The sequence below is a fragment of the Vidua chalybeata genome, chromosome 5, assembly GCF_026979565.1.
Source record: "Vidua chalybeata isolate OUT-0048 chromosome 5, bVidCha1 merged haplotype, whole genome shotgun sequence".
NCBI lineage: Eukaryota > Metazoa > Chordata > Aves > Passeriformes > Viduidae > Vidua > Vidua chalybeata.
In genome coordinates this window covers 69,958,035-69,975,723 of record NC_071534.1, presented here as the reverse complement: position 1 = coordinate 69,975,723, position 17,689 = coordinate 69,958,035, and the positions used below count along the sequence as shown (strand labels likewise).

At 47.7% G+C, this 17,689-nt stretch overlaps 1 protein-coding gene and 1 long non-coding RNA gene across 3 annotated transcripts in view; one reads left to right on the top strand and one right to left on the bottom strand.

Annotated features, from left to right (window-relative positions):
* Window positions 1-17,689, top strand: part of PLXNA4 (plexin A4) — a 440,787-nt gene that overhangs the window by 135,155 nt on the left and 287,943 nt on the right. The gene's annotated exons all lie outside the window — the stretch shown is intronic.
* LOC128787818 (uncharacterized) lies at window positions 1,785-2,850 on the bottom strand. Its single transcript, XR_008430865.1, has 3 exons — window positions 2,743-2,850; window positions 2,418-2,535; window positions 1,785-2,305 (listed from the first exon to the last, which is right to left on the bottom strand). It is a non-coding gene; the product is annotated as an uncharacterized LOC128787818 (long non-coding RNA).

Below are 17,689 nucleotides of genomic sequence, written 5' to 3'. Positions count from 1 at the left end.
GGTTTTGTAGCTCTTTTTCCTTCCCCTCTAAGTTGACATGGACTTGCACAGGATTCATTTCACCAAACTCCTCCATGGCTGTTCCTCCTGCACAGCTCGTCGTTGTTTTGTCCTTGTATTAATGATACTTTTTGACAAAAAAAAAAAAAAAAAACAAAAAACCAAAAGAAAGGATTTCCCACCACTCCAGACTGGGGGTAAGATCAAGTTCACAGCTCTGAATAAAGAGATCTTGCTTTCCCCAAGCCTGGGGAAGAAGCTGTGGGTGATGCTCCTCTCTGAGCCGTCCTCCTCTTTCCCTCGACAGCACTTGAGTTCGTGCGCCTTTATCACGCCCACGCAAAAATACACCTCCAACCGATTGAAATGTTAATCCAATTAACATTCAAAGAAAATGAAAGGACGCTGGAACTGAAGGTCCCCCTGGCCGTAGCCCCCAGTCTCCCTTGGTTGCAGTATCTCTGTGAAGCTCCTTGGACTGGAGCCCGCCATTCCCCGAGCAGCGCCACTTTCATGTTTTGGAGTGGGCAGATCTCAGATGTGGCAAAGCAGCTTCTTTGTTCCGTATCTCCTCAGCTTTATTCGGGAGGGTGATGAAATTATTCCATAGCTCTGCTGCCAGAGGGGAGCTGGAGGAGCGGTGTTCCCGCTATTAGGCGAAGATCCCTTTAATTGGACAGAGTGAATATTCACTCTTTAATAACACCAGGGCTCTAATCCTTCGTTAGGTGGCTGCATCCCCCCTCCCCAATGGTTTTTAATGACCCGTTGCCTACATCATTAATATCACAAGTGCTGACACCGGGAGGAAATGCAACAATCAAAGGGACACCCTCAGAGGTCGGGGAGCAACAACATTTTCCATCTCCCCTTTGTTGTGGAAAACGTCATGCACGGGTGCCCTGCACAACCAAACTGGCTTCAAGTTCTGGCCTCCCGCGGTGGGCAAGGGGAGGGTTAACTCCTGCAAATTGCGGGAGCTCAATTAGTTCAATTAGGAGCTTGATAACTAAAGCAGCTCTTCCTGAACACTGTCTAGGACCGTGAGCTGTGCCTGCAGGCTCTGAGCACTCCCACACTGCCCTGTTCCCTGGGGCTTGCAGCTTTTGAGGGCAGCCTCACTTCCAGAGGGAAGGTGGGATTCCCACCATCTTTACTCCATCCTGGGCTGGAGCAGCTTGCTGTAGGAATCCATGCTATGACTCCAGCATATTCTTGAAGGCACAATCTGGTCCAGAGAGTCCCAACTGGGGGATATTCCATAAATCAGAAGAAAAATGGCAAAATCTTTTTTTGTTCTTCAGCTTTTTTCCAGTGTTCTTTTGAGTGCCTTCCCAGCAGTGCATGAGCAATAAGCACCAGTCACATCCATCCATCCCCAACTGTAATTTTTTTTTTCTCCTGCGTGACAGCACTTGCCTTTTGATAATCTCAGAAGGAGACGAGGGGGTATTAACATAACAAATCTGTGGCTGTCTAGAGAGTTCCATGTTGCTGGCATGTCACAGGATGTGTACGTTGAGCGCTGCTCAGTTCTCATTGTTCTAAATCCACCCTGTGTATTAAGACCTAATGAATTACTACCTGACAAATTAAGCAGCTGCTGCAAGGAGCCTGTGTTGGCAGTGTCCTTCTCTCCCTCCTCCCGTGCCATTTGGATTTTACAGCTTTTATCCTCATGCTGCCAGTCTTGGGAAACACTTTGGTGACTCTGCATCATGGTGAGTGCAGTGGATGCTCTGCAGAGCCACTGAATTAAAGGTACACGTGGTGACACTGGGAGCTGGATGTGGCCAGTATGATCCTTTATGAGGTTTTTAGGCTTAAAATGGGAGGTTTTATTCACAGAATCATCAAACATCTCAAATTGGAAAGGACCCACAAGAATCACAGAGTCCAATCCCTTGTGAACAACCAAATCTGGGAAAGGGCACAGGGAAGGGCTCCGGTCTATCCCACGCTGCTGCACTCAGGAAAGAAAAGCTGATCTCCCTGCAGTGGGGGAACAGCCCAGCAGTGCTTTTGACAGCTGTGAAGGGGGAGAAGTGACTCATCTCTCTGGTTTACATTAGATGAGGGAAAAGTGTTTGTCTAAGCTAGAATTTAATGAGAAAATAGGGGTTAATAACATCCAAGTCCTGGCTGTTCTGGGAATATTAGCTTCAGTTTTCCTGTCTTTTTCCATCTAATTTATACCAGGGTGGGTACAGCTCACAGAGATGCCCCAGCTGTGATCTCTCCCTGGTGCAGCACAGGGCTGGGCTCAGAGCTGTTGCCTTCTTCCATCAAGGCACAGGATGCTGCTCTGGGGAAAAAATTATGTTTACACCCAAGTTTTCTTTCACTTTCTAAAGTGCTCAGTGATTAACTTCCCAGTCTCCTCTCACTGCAGACAGTGTTTGTGCAGCTTTTATTACCTGAGCTGCTCTGGCAGAGGAAGTTCTGTGCCGTGGGTGAACCGCGCGTCTCTCCGGAACGTCTCGAGCGGCCGCACGTCTCTCCTTTCATCCTCAATCCCGCTGCCTCCTCGAGCTGCTGCGGGAAGAGAGGCAGACTGCTCTTGCAAACCACAGGAAGATGCTTTTCTCCCCCACCCCATCAGTCCTCTCATGGCTGGCACCACCACAGTGCGTGTCAACCCAAGCCTTCTGCGGTCCAGCATCCTGGGGTGGGTGCGGTGTGGAGACAGCCTGTCTCAGCCCGACAGGATGGATGGTGGCAGGGCTGGTGGGATGTTGCCACCTGCTTATCTTTTCGTGCCTGGTTGCCTCAACCTCAGCATCAGTTTGCAGCAGCTTCTTCTGCTCTGGTCTTTGTTACTGTGCTGTGCACTGAGGGGTGTGGACTGGAAAGGGTGGGGAAGGTGGGATGTTGGAATTTAGGCTTGTGAGGTCAGAGCCTGATGCTGGAGTGAATTATAATCACACCAAGCTCCTCCCACAGACCCTCTAGTCTCAAAGGAGCTCCTCATATGAATTGCCAGGTGGGATGGGACTTGGAGCAACCTGGTCTGGTGGGAGGTGTGCTGCCCTTGGCAGGGGGCTGGACCTGGATTAGCTTTAAGATCCCTTCCAACCCAAACTACTCTGTGATTCCTTTTCCTGGAAGGTGTGAACCTCCAGGATGGGCTTTTCTTTTGAGTTACAAAATCAGGCACACCTCAAATGGAATATGTCCAGGGAGTGGGGCTGTGATACTGCCCAGGGACAGCTCCGTGCTCCTGTCTGTGCCACGGAAAACAGGTGGTGCTGACTGGGCTGTCATCTGTTCTCAGATTGTATGAACATCATGTCCTTGAAAACGGACACGTGGATTCACACACACCTCATTGCAGAGCTCAAAATCACACCGGGCACTGTGTCTGTGCAGAGTTCACTGCTGAGCTGCTCTAAGAACCAGCTCCCAGGGCAGAAACACGTTCAGATATCCGTGCACAACTTTCACACGCGGGGAGCATCCGAAGGCATGTTCTTCCCCATGCAGAGCTGGAGGCAGTTCTGCATTTTTCCGTGGCTCCTGGATCCTGGCAGGCTTCCCCACGCCAAAGGGCTCTGACTGTGCCTACTTTGCAGGTGCCACACTCTGTCTGCAAGCACAGACGTCCCACAGAGGGATCTTGTGTGGCCAAGGAGCCCAGCTGTCCCCAGTCAGTGTGACAGCTCCGTGTGTGACATCAGTCACAGCCACCCTGAGCACACGGGGGCTCGGGAGTGACGCAGATCAGCCTGGGAAACGTGTGTGCACCGTGGGGGGAAAATGGGGAGTCCTGCTGGCTTGGCAGACACGGAGTAAGAGTTGGAAATCCTAAGGAATGCTATTATGGCTTGCTGTAATGTCGCAGCTCTTTTTGACCCCTTCCATGCATGGAGTGATAGAATAATTTAGGTTGAAAGGGACCTTCCAAGGTGTAGTTCAACGCACAGCTTCCACTACACCAGATTGTCCAGAGCTTGTACTTCGATTTTTCCAGGGATGAGGCATCTACCACATCTCTGAGCAATTTGTGCCTCATCATGCCCACTGTAAAAAAATTCCTTCCTTACGTCTAATTTGAAGAGCTTCTGCCTGTGTAGCTGTGCCTGAATACTCCCTCCCTCCCCAGTGCTCAGGGAGAACACCCCCAAATTCACAGAATCATTGATCCTGCTCCCCCAAAAGCAGTGGAGGGAGCTCCTTGGTAAAGGGGTTGCACTGTTGGTGCCTCCCTGGCAAAAAAAAAATGAAAGAAGATGGAACCTCTAAGAGCCTCTGGCAAAACTCCTGATCCTTGGAAGGAGATATTACAACTTTTTATCATATGTCAAATCTAATAAAAGACCCAACCACATGAAATGGAACAGCTTTACAGGCCAGTGGGGACTATTTCTTGATTTATTTCTTTGATCTGCTGCAGACAAGCATCCCTTTCTTGCATTTGATGGCACTTTATTGGTATTGGCCTTTTTTGCCAGGCCATGTTCAATCACGACCATCAATGACAGCATTTGAGAAGCTTCTTACAGTTAATGCAAACTGAACCCAGCTTCCCAAGATCAATGCACTACCTTTCCCTTCCCAATCTAAATTCTCTCCCCCAGCTAGCCCAGTTTAATCCCCTTGATTATTTTTTCTTCACCATACCCCCTCTATCTACTCTGTCCCACCTTCCTTCATTCCTACCATCCTTCCCTTTTCCCCTTACTTCCCTTTGCACTCTGACCTCGTAACCTGTGGCCATCCCTTCTCTGATGCTGATCCCTCTTTGTCTTCATTCATTCCTGCCTTCCCTCCCTGCTCCATCCCTTCCCCAATCTGTTCAAGGCTCCTGTTGCAGACACTCTCTCAGCTCTGGAACAGCACATGACACTCCTGGCAGTCGTTCTGAGCTTGGCTGCTGTCCCCAAGTTGTCTAAGGCTCTTCTGAGAATGATGAGAAGCTGCTGTGTGCCTTCAAAGTCACAGCTAATTGCATTAGCTCCAGATCATGTAACTCCTGTAGATGACAGCTGCCAAATTTAGGAGCACTAGAGAGGTCTTATAGAAGATGACGGGGATGGGGTGCTGGATTCAGCAGAAGAGAAGTCCTGGGTGTTTGCAAAGGCACTGGTGGTGGGTTCTGTGTTTTTCAAAAGGAGTTATGCCCTCTTATTCTCTCTTTATGGGAGTATTATCTATATTTATTTATTATCTATTTATCAGCCCATTCTTAAGCCCAGCATTGCCCACCATTACCACTGAAAATTCCTGGTATGGAGGAATATAATCTAAACAGAGTAAACCCTCATCTCCCTCATCTCCCTCATCTCCCTGTGTCTGCTCTCCTCGCTGTTTTTCTGGTGGTCTTTGAAAGCAAATTGCATTTACCAAACCATCTCAAACCCCAAAGCACTTGCACCAGAGGCATCTTGGTGTGAAATACTGGCTTTGAGATCTGCTTTGCTCATCTCTGTCTCAGTGCTTTTATATCCCTGTTTTGGCAGAATTTAGGAGAAACGGGATGAAATTAGCCCACCTCCACCAAAAGCTTGAGGTGGTTTGTGCTAATATTTCCTTCTCCCACGACACTGAAGCCTTGAGGTGGGAGTTTTCTCTCTGTAGTCAGTCTCACAAGACCAGCTGCTGTGTTTTCCTCCTCATGGAGGATATTAACAACATCTGAACTTGAGAACACAACTTTCTCTGGGGAGGTCACAGAGAAAAGTTCACAGAAGGTGGCATCCTTTTTCTCTAAGATCATTGATGATTCCTCTGTCTGGAGCAGTCCTCTCAACGTGAGAGCAAAACAAGCATCCACAATGCAGCAGGAGATCTAAACCCAGCTCTGGCAGTGCTGAAATGAAGGCTGTGATCACCCAGCACCTGTAGCTGGAGGGCAAAAATGTCACAGCCAGAGTGGTCGGGGATAAGGCAGAAATTTATCTGCTGAGATCTCACACAGCTCTGTTCCTGTTTAGCTCAGGATCAGATAGGAACTCACACCCCAGTATCACAAAATCCTGTGCTTTAATTTGGCCTCAGAAAAGGCATTAATATTAAGAGACAAGATTAAATATAGCTCTTGGCCAGCTGATTGCATGGCTTCTATTCCTCCCTACACTTGCATTGCTCCCATTGGTGGAGCCCACAAGAGATCTCAGAGCAAGTTTAGCTCCAGCTCCATGGGGAGACCAAGGAGAACTTTTAAATCTAGTCCAGTTCCAGGTCACCTGAGGTGTCTGAGTCCTGCTGAGCAGGATGATTGGTGTGAAGGGATGAGCTGCTTGGTGTTTGCAGCTCATTTCTGTCAGCTCTGTCTGGACACTCTCACAAAGTGGTTTTTTAGCACTCTTACAGATGATTTTTTTTTTTCAGGTACCACAGTTTATGTTCATTTTTGCAATTAAATTTGATTCTGAAAAGTCAGTTTATGTGGTCAGACTGTGAAATTATAATATGGGGACCATGCCTTCAGTCCAAAGAGCTTGAAATTCATTAATGATCATATAGAGCAGTTGCATCTGCTGCACAGCTGCTTCTGCAACCCAGGCAGATTAGCAGTGAGATATTTGAAGCCACCTAACAGATTTAAGAGAAATGGAAAAAAACCCAAACCAACCCATAAGTAAACCCTTCCTGCTAGTTTGAAGGAATATTATTTTAAATCCCCTAATCGGCTCTGAGATGAACCTCTAAGCAGCATGTTCAAGGTCAGATGGGGAGCCTGTCACAAGGGGGGTGCTAACCCAGATCTGTGGGGCTCCAAGCATGCAGCATCCTCCATTCACCTGCCTTAGGGAACAGGCAATCCCTGTTTTCCCAGGGAGGAGGGACCATAACCACCCTCCTCCCAGCACTCTGCAAGGCCATTCGCTCCCTGGAAATCATCAGCCACTTGTGGGCCAGCTGAGAATAGTAAATAAATAAAAAAAAAAAAAAAAAAACACAAAAGACTAAATCTTAAGGAAATTTTTGCTTAACTTTCCGTGGAGTAGGTGAGAGGAAAGGCAGCAACTGTCCTGCCTCACTGGAGTGTTGGATCTGGTGAATATGACACCGATGCTTCCCACATTTTCCAGCCAGACGGCTCAAGGCTGTGTTAATCTCCCTTCCATGCATAAGCCTTTCCCAAATCCCTGTGCTCACAATCCCCCCGTGGTGAGCGATCCCCCTTGTTAGGGAAGGAGGGACTGAGGTGCAGGTCTGGCAGGGCACAGATGGGAGCTCCCGGTATATCCCCAATTTCCCCGCTGAGAACTCGCATGCAGAGCCCTCCCATCGATAATCGTGGGCGCAGCATAGATTGCTGATTTATTTTATGCAGAGAGGTGTGGTATTTACCTGTCCTCTGAACAGAGAGAGACTTAGCTTTCTCAGGTTTTTTTCCTGGGAGAAGCTTTGAGAGGAGCAGAGAAAGAAGAAAAACAGTTTTTATCTCACTTGCTGTTCCTGGTTGTTGTGCCCATGTGGAATGTGTCATGGAGATTGTTCACCAAGCAGTGATTTGTTAATTGGACTCTGATGGTTGTTTGGATTCATTGACCAGTTGGATCCACGTGTGTGTCGGGACTCTTGGCAGAGTCACAGGTTTTCTAGTTAGTTAGTGATAGTTCTTGTTAGTGTAATATAGTTTTAGTATGATATAGTTTAATAAAGTAATTAATGATATCATGGAGTTCTGCCATCATCATTTTCCTCGTCGGGCACAGCATTTTACTATAGAGAAGACCAGAGATAAGAACAGCCTGGTTGATACAGCTGTGGGAACCAAGCTGAGGCTCTGGGCTGTGTTTGCATCCAGGGCAGGGCACGGGGATGCTCGGAGGGAAACGTTCCGAAGGTGACTCCCAGTTCTCCCAGTGACAAATGGCTGCAAACTGATCCAGCAGATTCTTCCCAGCGTGGAGCAGGCTGAGGGATGTCAGCAGCACTTGGAGGTGGTGTGAGGGCATTCTGTGCCAGAGGTTTTTCAGTCTGTACTCTCACATGGACACAGAGCTGTTCAGCATCTCTATCAGGCACTGGGAGCTCGTGCACACGATGCTGCCACGGCCTCTGGGGACTTGGGGAAGGTCACCTGGTGTAGTTTACTCTGCATTCATTCTCCAGAGATATGAGTCTGTTTGCTGTATCCCCATTTCTCCAGGGTGCTCATGGATGTCTGGGAAATGCCAGGATATCCTTCAGTATGGACTGAATCCTCCCAAGCTGGCACTGCCAGGTGAACTGCACCAAGGAGGACGGGAAATGTGGTTTATAAGGGAGGGATTTTTAACACAGATTTAAGAAGATTTGTGCCATGTTAGACAAATCCTAGAGGGTTCATTCAGTGTTTGAGACTCAGTCCTTCTCTGGCGAGACATGTGAACCTCTGGGATATTTGGTGGTGAACCCAATGTGCCCGATTTGCCTCTGAGATTTTCAGGTTTGCCACTGAGCCAGTTTTCACATCTGAAAAGTCTTTCTCATGTGAGCTCAGATGGCTCAACTTCTGGCTGAGATGGAGCTGTGAAGAAACTGTGAAAGGGAAAGCAAGGGAGTCGATAGGTTTGGAAACAGTCTCGTGAAGGAGAGGCAGCGTTGAGGGGAGGGAAAGCTCCATTTCCTCTTCAGGTCAGCTCTGATTGTCCTTGTCATCATCTGGACATGGGCAGCCCCTGGAAAGACATCCCTGTCCTGGTCTGGATGTGACTTGCTGATGTCTTGTCTTCCAGTGCCATCTGGACCCCGTTTAGCTCCATATCCCCAGGGGTTTACGGCGAGCTGGAGATTGGCTGGGCAAAGCTTCAGAGAAATCCCATCTTGGTCTGTGATGAGCTGTGCTCAGAAAGGAAATCCCACAGCTCTCAAAAAACCCTTCGGAGAGGGCCACAGACGTGTCATGTGGGCAAGCTGGCAGAGCTGGCACTGGAGCTGCCCAGCCAACCTCTCTGGGCATGCAGAGCATCCCACACTGGCAGAGGAGCAGGGATACTTGAGCAGGGATAGACCAAATGAATCTGAAAGCTGATGAGTGGGAGGAATGAATGCTGGGATCAGGAATGGATTGGGATTATGTGTCTCCTGTTGCAAGCTGAACTTGGATTTAGAAGGTGAACTCTGGAGAAGCCATAAGCAAAATGTGGAGCCTTGCCTAAGTTCAAAGGCTGCCCCTGCTCTCTGTAGGAAGCTGAATCCAGGCTGGAGCACGTCCAACATTTACCTGGCAGCCCTAAAGTCTAGGATTGACTCATTTATTAATTCAAGACCCTAATGAAAGGTACAATACAGATAAAAATTTATGCTTCCCATCTCTGATTCCTCAGTTTAAAGAACACCCAAGCACTGGAGAGGCAACAGGACCCAAATATCTGAATTCTACCATTCACCCTTTGTCCTTTTTTTGAACCTTTGCTTCTTTTTTATAGAATCCTAAAATGGTTTGAGTTGGAAGAGGCCTTAAAGACCATCTCATTCCAGTCCCCATGCCATGGGCAGGGACACCTCCCAACAGGTACTTGCTGTCTTTAGACCCCTTCCTGCTTCCCTCCAGAGAGAGACACAGATTTCACTGGGCACAGTGGCTGCTTCACAATAAAAAAATTAAAAAATCTTGCTTCGCTGCTGTTGTAGAAATAAAGCCCAGGAGAGGCTGAGATTAGACTGGGTTCAGATCTGAAACAGGAGACAGGATGGAAAGAATATAATCCTTTTCCTGGTCCTACATGCTGCCTTGCTGACCTGGACCTCACTCTTCCTTCCCTTCTGATGTGTTCCTTTTACTCTCCTCTCTCTTCCTAGGAGAGATTTAAGGACAGATCTTTAACATGCAGATTTTTGGGTTCCTTAAGGATCTGGGAGGATGGATGGGACAATGAACCTCCCCCAATTTCTCGTGTGCATCCCTCCCAGAGCCTGTCTGTGTTCCAGCAGGACCTGCCGTGTCTGCAGCCCTGCCTTTGGCTCTCAGTCAGCCTTGGCTCCCGTCCAAAGGCTTGCACCAGGTCTGGCATTGCTGGGATGGACTGCCAGAAACAATCCTCAGATCTCCCCGCTCTTGAGTTAATTCAGTGCTCTCCGTGGATTAATTCCAGAGCCAAAGACAGATACGGAGAGCAGTAATTACCTCTCTCCCACACGTATCTGTTCCCCGAGACGGCACACGATGTTTTTGTGTCACAGAAAGTTTCTCAATGGCTGAGCTCCTGCTGTGCTGCCTAATGAATTTAAAAAAATAATTGAGGGAAATAAGAGGGGAAAAGGAAAAAATAAAGGAAAAAAGAAAAAATGGAAAAAGAGGGGAAAAGGGAAAAAAAAAAGCAAAAGAGGAAGGAAGGAAGGAAGTGCGGAGGAAGGAAGGAAGGAAGGAAGGAAGTGCGGAGGAAGGAAGGAAGGAAGGAAGGAAGGAAGGAAGGAAGGAAGGAAGGAAGGAAGGAAGGAAGGAAGGAAGGAAGGAAGGAAGGAAGGAAGGAAGGAAGGAAGGAAGGAAGGAAGGAAGGAAGGAAGGAAGGAAGGAAGGAAGGAAGGAAGGAAGGAAGGAAGGAAGGAAGGAAGGAAGGAAGGAAGGAAGGAAGGAAGGAAGGAAGGAAGGAAGGAAGGAAGGAAGGAAGGAAGGAAGGAAGGAAGGAAGGAAGGAAGGTTGGTTCAGGATGTTATTGTAAAGAAAAGAAATTAATCAAGATGGGATAATAGCTGGGCTTGATCTTAGAGGGCTCTTCCAACTTTAATGATTCTGTGACCAAACTGCTGTTTCCAGCTAAAAATCTCCCCATAAATCCCCACTCCAGTTTGCTTCTTTGTGACCTGTGCCCTGTGTAAAAGCAGTTTAGGTGTCAATTTGAAGTGTCCAGACACAGTCTGGGAATCCCAACATGAAACTTCAAGCATGGAGAGAAACTCCAAGAAGATTTAATGGCCTGGAGAGCTGGAGAGATCCTGGGTGGAGGGGATGAGGAGTCTGCCTGCTCAGCTGCCTTCCCTTGGGGGAAACAAACCCTGCTTGGCTTTGCTGGGTTGGGGCTACAAAACCACATCAGATGCCCTGGTGTGTGTCCAGGTGGCCCAGCCAGGCTGATTCCAGGCTGCTTGGAGAGGGAGATGCTGCTGCAAGAGGCTCCCCTTCCAGGCACACATTTGGGCGGCTGTTTTTAGAAGCGAGCAGATGATGTGCTAATTAGAAACAGGGCCAGAGCCATCCCGGCTGGTTTCAAGTGTCGCTCCTTTCATCAGGACCCAGACGGGAAAAGGAGCTCCCTGGCTGGGGAGCAGAGCGTCTCCCTTTGCTGGGAGGAACAAAAGTCCCACAGAGAGAGCTGGGAAAAGAGCACCGGGCTGGAGGCAGAGAAAGGCCACAACAGTGAAAGGCTCCCAACAGGGAGCTGGGGGTGCTCAGCCTGGAGAAAAGGAGACTCAGGGCTGGCCTCAGCTCTCTCCACAGCTCCTGAAAGGTGCCTGTGCTCAGCTGGCCTTGGGCTCTGTCTCCAGGCAGCACTGACAGAGCCAGAGCACACAGGCTCAGGCTGAGCCCAGGGAAATTCAGGTTGGATATCAGGAAAAAGCTTTTCCAGAAAGGTGATAAAGTTCTGGAATGGCTGCCCGGGGAGGTGGTGGGGTCACCACCCCTGGATGTGTTTAAAAAGCCTGGATGTGGCACTGGCTGCCAGGGTCTGCCTGAGCTGTTGGGGCTGGGCTGGGCTCGATGCTCTTGGAGGTCTCTCCCAACCCAGGGATTCTGTGAATTCTGTGAATTCTGTGAGTTCTGTCAGCGCTGTGGGAAGAGGAGGAGGAAGCTGGAGTTGAGACTTTGGGGTTGGTGGTGTGACCCCACGCGGAGGGCGAGTACCAGGATGCACTCCTGGGCTTGCTCCATGGCATCAGGGCAGGAAAACACCTGCCTTGGGAGCAGAGGGTTGGGTGGTTTTGGTTCACAGGACATGGTTTAGTGGTGGCTTTGGCAGTGCTGGACACAAGGTGCTTGAGAGCTTTCCCAAACTCAATGGTTTTGTGATTTCGTGGTTGTAGGACCCACCACAGCTCATGTCAGTATTTAAATCAGTGCACAGTACTGGGTCAGATGTGAATGTGAGGTGTGTCCTGGCTGCTATTCCAACCTCATGAAGGAAAAGGCTTCCCATGACTGTTTTACATCTTGGTTTTCACTGTTGAGTTTGACTCGGTCCTCATGAACTGCTGATCCTACTCAAAGGCAGGCATCGAATTAGGCAGGGGATGGAGGGGGTTCAGACTTACCCTTAATCTTAAACCTGGATTCTTTAGTGCTCCAGAGTCACCTCTACTTTTCTTTACATGCTCTGTGGATGAACTCCAGGTTTCCTTTCAAGTCCATTTTCCTGGTGCCTCTCTTAAAGTCTAAATTGTACCATGCAGGAAGAGCCCATCTGGGGATTCCCTGCATATCACAAATGGAGGAGGAAAGATTTGCTTCAGTTCCTGCAATTTTCGCTTTTCTGTCAGCACAGGGGAGTGAAAAACTCTCCGTGGGTTTTGTCTACAGCCTTTTGAAGTTAGTGGGAAACTCCTGTTACTTTGGGAGGCGCCAGGCAATGTGCAGAGTAATTTTCTGCAGCAACATTGGGTAGGTTTTGTTCTAATCCCAAAAAATCCTCCCCTCTTTCTGCAAAGGCATCATCTACCTGTCACTCCCTCCTTTTTTTTTTTTTTTTTTTCCCATGGTACCTTTTGCTCTCTCTTTTATATTATCCCATTAAAGTCTCACAAACCACAGGGGAGTTTCCAAACACACAATTCGAAGCCTTGTGGTCAGTAAGAAATTTATTGGCAGACCTTACTGAGGCAAGAATGGAATTAAGCTCTTGCACCCAGGTTTTCTTGGTGAAGGGTTTGGCAACTGGATTTACCTGATGGCCCTAAAGTCCAGGATTGACTCATTTATTAATTCAAGACCCTAATGAAAGGTACAATACAGATACAAATTTATGTTTCCCCTCTCTGATCCCTCAGTTTAAAGAATATCCAAGCTTTGGAGAAGCAACAGGACCCAAATACCTGAATTTTACCATTCACCCTTTGTCCTTTCTTTCAACCTTTGCTTCTTTTTTTATAGAATCCTAAAGTGGTTTGAGTTGGATGGTGGTTCCCGCTGGTAACTCTGGGAAAAAGGGATGGGAGCAGAAAATCACCAGGGATTGAAGAGGGTTGTGCCCCTCCGTAGTGCAAATTCACACAGAGGCTCTTGATTTACCATGTTTCTGATTAAAAAGTCAATCCTATATCCATGATTTTCATGTCAGGGTCATAGTGGGATTCTTGGGGCTGTCCTATGCAGGGCAGGATTCGATGATCCCTGTGGGTCCCTTCCAACTCAGGATATTCTGTGATGGGCTGAGGGAGATGAATGAGGAGCAGGAAAAGCAGCTTTGCATCCCAGGCCACTGAGCCAGCACCTTCCACAAATCCTCGGTTCACTTTGCCCTGAACTCTGGAGTGGCTTGAACTCCATCTGCCCCCCTTCAGAGCAGTCATTTGCTCTTTTCCCATCCTCTCCCAGCGAGCTGCACAAACCCTCTTCCTTCCCTGCTTTAAATAAGTCCCTGTTGCTCTCTGGGCTAATAACTTCCCCCTCATTTTTGCAGCTGTGAGGTTGCTTGATGGAGAGGATAATAAGTATGTCTGAGCTTTCAACTAAAAACCCAAACCAACTGAAAAACAACCCAACCAAAAACGAAAACACCCAAAGGAGATAAAAAAGAAATCTTCATTGGAGAGAAGTGAACTAAAGTTTCCCATGCAGAGCAGCAAAGCAGCTCTGCAGCCTCCTCGCTGCCACTATAATCAGAAAAGCATTTCTTTTTTCTTGTACCAGCGTGCATATCAGCACTTAAAAAGGGAAAATAAATTACGAGGAGTGGAGCTGGAGGCAGGAATCATCTTCCAGGAAAGAGGGATGAAGCCTGCAGCTCCATTTAGTTAATATGTTCTCACGAGGCGGGGGTGCTTGAGCGTTTTATATGAGCTCCTAAGCTGGCTGCCACCGCTAGCAGGGAGTTACTAGAGGTGGTACCACGGAGAGTAAGTCACTAGGAGAGCAGGTGTTATTTCTAAAACAAAGATTATGCTTTATGGCATTGCAATTACAGACTTCTTTCCAGCACTGTTATTGCTACTGCTGTTGGCTTCTGCATTCAGGCAATGTTTGGGTTTCATTTCAAAGCAGAAATTGATGATGCAGTTATTATCCCTTTGATGAAATCCCACTCTCGTATAAAGGATGCATAAAGTTCTGCTCCCTGAATACGTCTGGCAGTCAAACAACGGGAGTAAAGTTGCTTGTGGTTCCTTTTTCTAGTTAGCACTCTGCCTAAAAACTTTCCCCCCACCCTTCCAGCTATCTATGGGGAGCCCAGCCTGATTTCTTTATGTCTCTGGCACTTCATCAAACCCCCAGTATCTGAATCCATGTGCCTTCCAACTGGGCTTGGCCTCTGGGGCTCCTCTTCTGACACTGCACATGGACTTAGTTTTGGGCATTGCCTTCTGCTGCTTCTCTTTTCCTCCCCTCCCTGGGTGCTGAGCAAAGAGCAGTTCTCAGGCTTTCCAAATTTAATGAGGTTTTACCCAGCCCTCAGTGCATTGTTATTTATAGAGGTTTCCAGGAGGAGAACTCATAAGTTGTGTTCACCAGAGCAGATGTTCTTTAGAGAGGGTTGTTGTCTGCAGACAGTACCTAAAATATCTGTTACTTCAAGGGAAATTTGAGGGCAGATGTTGGTTTTTTTTAAATGGACCCAGTGCTGTCACCTCCACTTTTACCAAAGGAGCTCCTTGCCTGATGGTCAGCTTCCAGTCTGGGGAGGGGGAGGAAAATGCAGGAAGAATTTGGTGTTTCCAAACTGCAGCCATTTTCAGGAAACTGATTTGATTTTTGTGATTTCAGCCCACATCCAGCAATTTTATCCCACTGGGACTTGGCAATGCACTGCCTGGAGGGAACAGGAATGAAAGGACACGACAGGTCTCGGCAGTGTTTCTTGCTGAGAGCAGGAAAGAACATTTATTTGTGTCCTCAACTATTTGCTTGAAAAATCAAGCTCCTGAAAGGGGAGCTTAAAGCCTGTTGTAAATACTAAGGGAAGGACTTGCCTGGCTGTGCAGGCAGTGCAGGAGCCCTCAAATCCCCACAGCTTCCAGGAGTTTTAGTCCTCTCTTGTTTAATAGAGACCTGGGAAATCACAAGCAAAGCCTGGTTCCTAATGGTCGATGATATCAGAAACACGGTTCCAGTTCAGCAGCACCGAACATTCCACGTCTGATAATGGAACTTCCTGGTGCATTCAACCAGAAAAGTAGAAACCAGATTGAAATAAAGATGCTACTGCCCCTGCCAGGCTCGGGGAGTGGGGTTTTGCTGCATTCTGCCCAGGGACACCCAGCCTATCTCAAATACATCTGGACTCTGCTGCTGTTGTTACTTCATCGGAGCGTGTCCGGCCAGAGATGAAATAGCTGGATACTGGTGAATGCACCATGCTGGCTTCTGATCCCTGGGTTTGAGTCTTAAGCAGGTCAAAAGGAAAGAAAAGTTCTTTTTTTGCGTGTTTTCTTATCCCAAGGGTGGAGTTTGTCCACATCATGTAACCAGGCTGATGATTTGACCTCGGTGGATTCAAGTGTGCAAGAGGAAGCCAAGGTTGTCCATGCATGTGAACACAGAATCAGGCTCTGGATCCTTCTTCTAGGATTTTATAAGGGCCAGCCAAGCATTATCTGCCTAAAATAGCTTTATTCCTTCTTATTATTATTGTTTTCAGCACAAAGCCAGCTTTTTTTTACTGAGCAGGTTTTATTTTCAGAAGAATGTGGACTATGCAGAGATTTCTGGTATTTCTATCAAAAGCAAAGAAACAATGAAATCAAGAAGGACAAGAAGAATACTGGAAAAGAAAATATACCAGCTGGGATGGGTGATTGCTGTGGTTTGGTTGCTTGTCCTCCTTTGCTTCAGCAACAACAGCCCCAGTTTGCCACAGAATCACAATTTTCCTCATTTGAGAGAGAATTTGCCAATTTTCCCCATTTGCCAGAGAATGACATGATGCCTTTTTTCCTGCCACTCACTGTGTTCTATAACAAGGGTGGTGTTCATCTGGAGACCTCAGGCTGCACAGGAGCATGGAATGTGAGGATAAACTTAAATTGCAGCTTTGAATGGGCTGCCTGGATTATAGAGGAACATTTTTTGGGGGGGATTTCTCTGGACACATCCAGTATCTTTTAGCTTTCCATAGCTGAAATCTCTTCTTGCTATGTGTTTTCCAGCAGATCCTTTTGGCTCCTTCTGCTTTCTGTAAACCCCTTGGAAAAGTTTCAGTGCCCCTGGAGGACATCTCATGGCTGTCTCCAAAAGCCTAGTGATGTCTCCATAGGGTGCAATCATCCCAAAACCTTTGTATGGGGAGGGATGGGAATTTCCAAACTGAAACCCTCATCCCATCTCAAAGAGCTCAGGTGGATGGTGCCCAGAGCTGCCCATTTCTCTGTTGGCTGAGGGTGATGAGTGACCAGCTCAGGATGAAGGAAAGCACAGTGGAGCCTGAGTTTCAGGTTTCTAGACAAAGCTATGAGGTCTGACGGGTCTTGGAGGGCTTTGGGACCAGCATATTGACTTCAACACCCACTTGCTCCTAAGCAAACCCCAGCAGGAGCTGAGAAGAAACCGGCCTCACACTTCCCTTCTGGTGACAGAAGCCAGGAGACCTTTGAGGTCTTCAGGGCCAAGCTGGACTGGGCTCAGAGCAACCTGCTTTGGTGGAAGATGCTTTTCCATGTCAAGGAAGTTGGAATTTGATGATCTTTAAGGCCCTTTCCAACCCCAGCCATTCTGTGATTCTGTGACCATTTTCACTGACCCACCTCGTGAACAGCTCCACTTTCATTTCTGATGTTCCCAAGCTGAGCTTCTCTCCTAAATTTCAGAAACCCTGAGACCTGCATAGGCTTCACCAAAAAAACCCAAAAAAACCCCAAAAAAACAAAACAAAACAAAACAAAACAAAACAAAAAAAACACAACAGTTTAAACAGAAACAATGCAAAACCAAAGCAGTTTATGTGCTGGGTTGAGACTTTTTCCTCTGATATCCTGCAACCAACCTGAAAAGCTTTATATCCTCTGTGCCCCGCTGACCTGGCCTCAGCACCTTTGCTGCAGAAAGCATCCCAAATATTGATCAGGAGCACGATGGGGACACTTCCCTGCCTGTCCCTTCCTGCACACAACACATCCACAGGCACACATTGACATGCAGGGTTTCCATTCCTGGTCTTAACCCAGGCATTTACAATTCCTCTCGCGCTCCTTGCGCTTTCTTCTTAAAGAAGGCAAATAAAAGTGTGAATAATCAATTTCCTAACTGGAATTAAAAACGGCTCCAGTTAAAATAAGGGAAAGCGTGAACCAGCATGTAAAGTAGGATGGAGGGGTTATCTGAGCCCCGATTAGTATCCTGCTCATGTAGGAGAACAATTAACGTGTGCATGAGAACGATTAAGCAGAAGGTAAATTACACGGAACGCGCCCGTCCACCAAACAGGAGGGCTCGTGGTCAGGGCTGGTGTGAGAGTTTTTATGGCTCAGTTGAAACAAGTGCCAGAAAAAACGTTGTTTCTCAGCTTGCTCTGGGCTGGAGACCAAAACAGGGTGATAAAGATCCTGTCTCATCTTGGGCTTTTATCAGAAGTCTGGCTGTTCTGTCTGAATAAAGGCAGAATTGGGATGG